Consider the following 6,822-nt stretch of genomic DNA (forward strand, 5'->3'; position numbering starts at 1 on the left):
CTCGGCCAGCGCCTTCGACTCGTGGGGCATCCGCGAGTGTGATATACCTGCGCAGCCTTTCAATCTATTGTATTGAGACTGAGACTTTCCCTTTCTCTCTTGCTCCCCTCTCCAAACCCTTGTCACTGAGCTATGGCAACCTTTTTGGATATGATACAACCAACTATACGATACCCGCAACGTTTTCGAATGTCGGCATAAACGTGGGGTCAGCGACATTCAGTTGGCTTTTTCAATAGAATTCCATCCGTCGCCAACGAGTCACTCGCAATAAAAAAATGTACACCTTTTTCGCTTAACTGCTCCTTTATTTTGGGACAATCACCGGTAGCCTCTGAAACCCGTCTCCAGAGCCAAACAAGCGTCAGTTTTTTTTACGTGTCCTTACAAGGTATTACTAGGTTGCCCAGAAGCTTTACCCGATCCCTTACAGAATTATCGCGCAAGCTCGGAAACCCCTTGTTTCCCTTACCCCCAACGTCAATCCTTATTTCTTTTTACGCTACTACAGTCGCTAGTCCCTATATTCAGACACTTCTCTTTTTTCATCGTTTTTTTCTTCCGTTCTTTGTTACTCAGCCATCCAACTAGTACTCGATTCACTTGGTTGTGTGCAGTCGCTAGGGGTGTCTTACTCTTAACGACGGTGTATGTGTGCGTGTGCGGCCAGGTGTTTGCTACTCACAAGCGGGGGAATGAGGAAGACAGATAGTTTGAGCACGGCTTGAGCGGCACGACGGCTAACGCAAAGGGCCAAGATGGCTTGTGTCTGGAAGGAGAAACTACGAGTTGAGTCATCAGGGGACGCTAAAGCAGAGAGGCGAAAGGTGCAGAGGGGAAACACGATTGAGAAGGAAGTAGCCTAGACAGCGGCAGGAACAGAACGACGGCAAGAATGAGAGATCACGATCAGCGACGCGAGGGGAAACCCAAGAGGAAGGCGGTACTCTGCGATATTCCATCACTGTCAACCGCGTACCGCGCACAAACTGCACTAGTGCGTACGACGTACAGTCAAAGACAGGAGAGGAAAAAGAGCTGCTGTGCCCTGCTGTCTGGCCGACCCAAGAACGCGCATTTGCCCATGCACGTTTATGCGTATGTTTCGTGCGTCTAAGTGAGGTGTACATGGTTTACGTGGACCCGTCCCTGGCATGCCAATGGACGTTGCGTCACAACGAACTGTAATCGTCTCTGCTGAAAAAATCGTAATACGTTTGTAGTTGAATACGTAATAGATGACTGTAATATAAAAATAACTTATGTCACGGGCTAATTGACCTGTAATATTATTACGAAAGCGTAAATATATAACTAGGTTTTCATGAGGAAAGGTGAGACTAAGAATTACTGTGATATTCGGCCGTCACTTTGTGCAAGCGTGCATGTGATACTCGCGCAGATATTTTTCTGCCGCAGTTTCTGGTAATATTATAAAAGTAGAACTTAAAATGGTATAATTTCTTTCAAAAGCCGTGTTCTTCCTGAAGCGTACGGGTAATACCAATTGATCTCTTTTAAAATTTGCTTTATTGGGAAAAATGTTAGAGCCAGTACACGCAATATTGACTTTGATAAAATATCAGCTTGTGAACTACGCCCCAATGAAAGGTATGTTTGGCTTCTAACCTCTAGTAGCATCGGACGCGTTTCCATAAAGATCTTGTTTATTGTACCAGAATCTGCATGCATGAGGGTAAAATTCTTTAACTTCTTACAGATAGATTTGAATGGCGAATACAAATCTGAAATAGCTATGTATTCTTGACGTAATTAGAAGCTGGGCCCTTAACGATCCCTAAACATGCGTAACGGGACCGTTTTAGGGTTAGGATTTGTGTCTTAGCCCTCGCCCGGCAGCTGCTATCTTTGTTTTTTGCGATGAGCGTGTTTGAGAAGATCAGTTTTAAACCAAGACACTTGTTTACCCTCGCGTTTTACAACAAGCACGCAAGTGCTACGTCAGCTGAGCGTTGTCTTAACTAAGCACGTATTTCATTGTGCGAGAGGGCACAACTGTTCGAAATAAAGTGTCCCCGGCAAATGCAGGGTTCTAAAGTTATTTCTCGGATTTGGGGTGGTGGGGCCTGAGTTATGACTTATGCTACTGTCGCTGATCGATCAGCTACGAGACGCAGACATAGTTCTCCCGATCGGCCTAGGACCAATCTGTCATCTTAGGTTCATAACTCTTGAAATCGTTCACGGATAGGAGGTCAATTGTCGCCGATGAAGTCTACACAGAACAAACAGCCAGCGCGTCTAATCAACAGTGAATACCCGTTAAGGCCAAACTTTGTAGTAGGTGGAAGGTCGAAGCAAGCCGGGCGTGATAATTAAAAATTTGAAAAGCGTTAGTTAATTTCAGAAAATTTAAAAGGTTCCTCCGCAACCAATCTATACAGTGATATACAGTAATGTCTAATGACGGTTGTTGATATTTTGCAGCGAGTGTGTTTATCTAAACACGAGGTCGCTCGCTTATAATTATATATATAATATTATGCTAGCGTATACGGAGGCCGGTATGTGAATTGGTGTTTTAGTTATGATAGAGATTTGGCTGGCAGAGAAAATCTTTTACGCGGACCTCTTTTTAAGTGGCGCGTGTTTCATTTGTCGAAATGATAGTGGGCGACAAATTAATCATGTTTTCAAAACTTGAAATTAAGTTTTTTCTGTTGAGCCACATTATAAAAGCTCTGAACTTGTTTATACCAGCATTATGGTAAAAAATAAATAACTCTGTTAAATTGCTGCGAACGTCACTGGCGCCGAAGGTGCCGATCGCAGTCCTGGAGGACAATCCCTAATTTAATACAATTAGGACAATCCCTAATTTAAGATACACGAGAGTAAAGCGAAATGTGTACACGCACAGTATATACGAACAACTCTGGATTAGACCTTCATGCGTTCCAATGAAGAGTTGCCTGACTCATATACAGTATGAGGAGACACTGCTTCTGGATTTCGTCTCTCTTAATGGTCTCCGGCAACCGCTCATTGATATTGTGTATCCAAGTGCCGGAATAATCCTTGATTTGCTTTTGTGTTCTGATGAAGCTATTCTCCGCTCTGCACTACCTTGTAAAATTAAGTAATCTTAGAATTGTGATCATTTTCTATATGTCTGATATTTATCAGGATCTAGAAACAGCATTGTAGAGATATTTCCTTAGAGAGGATGACGTAAAAGCCGAGTATTCTCCGATGTTGTCCAGGTAGGCTTAAAATTAAAAAACGACCCATCAATTTTGGCAAGTGCGGATGGCGCGCTAGCAGTCATTAATATATCCGTTATAATGACATCTCAATAAAACCTATAAACAAGCTAGTCTTACCACAAGCTCTGCAGCGTCTGTACGACAGCTGTCTGAAGAGTGTACGACATTTAAACAAGATATTTAAATGAAGCTGTAGCATTCAGTCAATTAGATATCAGCCGACCTAAATCCTATACAGATTGTTCTCATAGGTTGCATGGAGTTCAGCTACCTAAACCTTTAGGCCACACCTTTTAGGAAAAGGACCCGATTAACAAGTATACGTTAATTATCGTTAGACTATTTGGTAATGGAACAGCTGCAATATTACCATCGCTGCTAGTATTGTGGACTAAAGTTTCACTTGGTTGCGTCAGTTCGCGTAGAATTTTTAAAAAGTATCGGCCTCGCGGTTAAAGATAACACTGGTGATTTTTGAAATCGAAAATAATTTTATAATAATAATAATTAATATTATAATAGTAATCTTATATAGTTAATTGAAGAGCAACTATGCAAAACACAGTTGGTTGTAAAGATGTCTAGAAATAATTATTATTACTACCAGTCCATCATATCATGGAGGCATTTACCTCCTAACTTTAAATACTGATTAAAGTAAACTTTAGTTAGAATACTTTCCAATATACCGGAAACGTTTTGTCGTGCGGTATCCATTTATTGCTTATTCTGTTTGCAGATTATTCTCTGCATTTTTTTAGTTTTGTCGAAAGTACACATTTGTCCATTGGACGGCAGAAATCGTCCGAGTCCCGCGCTATCTTTGTCGAACCCTACACGTATCGGCTCGTCTATTCAAATTCAATAATCGTGTTATCGAAAAAAAAAAAAAAAGGAGCAGAAACCTCCAGAAGTTATTTTGTCAAACGCAAAAAATTAGTACCGTTAGGATCCTCGACTTTCGCTTGTCTAGATCTTTTTAGTAATCATATTTGCGCTGTGGAAATGCCAGGTTAGCACTCATTCGTTTAGTAACCTTTAAATCATGCTTTTCAGGAATAATCCCGGCGATTGGCTACCGTGCACTAGCCGCTGTAAGATGACTGGCGACCAGCTGAACTTGTTTAAGTACAGTTTGTGTACCCTGCCAAGGTTCAATTAAAATCGATATTGTTCTCGCAGACGCCTGACACAGTCCTGCCTGTCAGTGTGCTGTTTAAGCGTTCAGTCTGCCAAAAAACTGAGCAAATTGATTTTCGGCTTGGCGGGTCAATCTATAGCGTATAACATCGAATTCAGCTATGCAGCCTTGACGTACATCACCGTTTTCAATAACGTTTCACTGTATGATTGAAAAATAGCCTAGTAATATATAAACTAGACAGCTGATATTTTCAAGGCGGTCTGGCCATTTTCTGGTGCACGTTGCTAAAAGCGCCTTGAGAATGTTTCCTCTCAGAATGCCTACAAAAAGTATACGAGTAGCGGCATAGAGGGGAATGGCAAAGCAATCTGCTACGTCAAAAAACGCAGTATGCCTAATTCAACCAGTGCTTGTTGGTGCTGATGAAGGGAGATCAATTTATAGTCGAAGAAAAACGTGCGCGATAGCATGACGACGTTCTTCAGGGCTACGAACAGATTCATATGGCAGAGATCAGCCTGTATTGTTCCGGCAAGTTCCGAAATGCGAAATGAATACCAATGGCTGTTTTGAAACTGAAAGATATCGGTAATAAATTCATTATCCTTGTTTATAACAAACTTTATCGTGTGTTTTTGTCGTGAGTGCGTATCGTCTCACGTCGTTGCTGGCAATAATTACGCGGCTCGCACAAGATCTGAACCCCGTAGAAACGTCAACTCTAAGGTTGTCGGCGAAGAATGATATACATATTAAATAGGCGTATCTAATAGTGTTAGATAGTTCGTCGTATTTACTCCCTTTGCGAATGTATTTCCCGCAGAAGACCATCGGGTTAGCATTGGAATGATCGTAGCAGAATTGACGACCGGTAAAAAATAGCATCGTGATTCGTAATTATAGCGATGCGTTTTAGATCAACGTAGACGGTAACTTGAAGATCGAGCAGACTCGTCCAGTCGTTACTGATGAGGGGAGTTCAGATGTTACATTCGCTGTTTGTTATGCAGGTATCGTTTATAAAGCAGGTAGCATCGTAAATGTCTGATTATGAAATCGCCACGCAGACAAATGGCCTAATTTTCTTCACAAGCAGACGTATAAATGGACGATGAAAAAGCTTCACATGGGTCGTATGATCGCTTATGCGAACAGATTACTAAATCTATTGACCAAGAAGCGGGGTACAAGTATGTACAGGTAGGTAACTGCACACATTTTTTCTACTTAGCATAATTGTTCGATGACTAAAGTGATTGCCACTTATTCATTGTTTCTCTAATACAAATTGTAGTGATCAATAGATCGCGTTTATGATTGTAATTAAGTACACGCTTTTGTATCGATTAACTTCATTCAGACCTGTACGGGTACGCTCGCTATTGACGAATGATGAGTGTCCAGGGACGCTAATCGAGTACAGTTGCCAACCACTGAGACACTGGGAATACGCCAAAAAAATCATCATACCTCTCTCGATTTTCAGCGAAAATCTCTTTAGCATATACGGTCTGTCAGTGTGTTGTTTTTAAACATTACTATGACCGTCTCTATTAAATTAACAGACATTAACTCAAGTGCAGTGCTATGATACATGAAGTTGACATTGGAAAGGTGCATCTGTCCTTCGAATATCTGACTAGCCGTCCATAGTAGATAGTCTGATGAATCATCCGGTGATCGCTAGACCTAGCGAGAAAGGGGTCAGAAGGGGATACGATTGCTTGGCCATTGCCGCCCGTCGAGTTATTCTTTCCGAAAAGACAGTGTGTGGCTTTTCGATGGAACATTTATGCATTCACCAGCTGATTCAGTAATCGTTTTGACTGCTGCATTCGACCTCGGCGATACTGCCGTTGGTTTCCGCCTATGGCTTGACTCCTAAACAAGAAATGGAGCGGGAAAAAGTGAGAGTTTGCTATACGAAAAATAACATCGACAGCAAGGGCAACAACAACAACAACAAAAAGGACTTGACCTTTTCACCACCGATCACCGAGCAAGAAAACCCCAGCTAACCATCGGCCTCCAATTTTCTGAGCGACCCAAGGTGACGCGACTCACCCTGCCTTGGTCCTGATTTCGTGTTGTTTATTCCGTTGATATCCGCTGAGATATCTAATATAAGATCTCTATTGACATCATAGCTTAGACAGCAAGTGCCGTTCATTCGCTATGGGATACCAGAGCCGGATTCAGGTCACTAGGCTGTCCATTTTGTGCTTACTATAGTAGATATGGGATTCTGATGCCGAGACCAGCAAATTGTGGGCTCTGGTCGAGAAACCCAATCGCTGTCAGTTTCTTCAGCTGCCGGACTCCACAGCTTCGGTATCTGCCCTCTGACTCTCTTCTTTCGCCCGCGCAAACACTTTCGGCGCCTGGATTCGGCCGATGAGGTAGAGCCGTCGTAACCTGTGATGGCCTTCAGGCCGAAGCCCTTCGCTAGAA

General features: G+C 42.4%; 1 long non-coding RNA gene across 3 annotated transcripts; it reads left to right on the forward strand.

The window, feature by feature from the left end:
- Positions 1-208: 208 nt before the first annotated feature.
- On the forward strand, positions 209-4,991 carry LOC147758798 (uncharacterized). Of its 3 annotated transcripts, none has more exons than XR_015327207.1 (3): positions 266-280; positions 671-1,208; positions 4,284-4,991. It is a non-coding gene; the product is annotated as an uncharacterized LOC147758798 (long non-coding RNA). The 3 variants fall into 3 exon arrangements; XR_015327206.1 differs by lacking the exon at positions 266-280 and adding an exon at positions 377-391; XR_015327205.1 differs by having other exon boundaries at positions 209-1,208.
- Positions 4,992-6,822: the final 1,831 nt, after the last annotated feature.

Source organism: Varroa destructor, unplaced genomic scaffold (assembly GCF_002443255.2).
Source record: "Varroa destructor unplaced genomic scaffold, Vdes_3.0 BEIS01000001.1, whole genome shotgun sequence".
Classification (NCBI taxonomy): Eukaryota; Metazoa; Arthropoda; class Arachnida; order Mesostigmata; family Varroidae; genus Varroa; species Varroa destructor.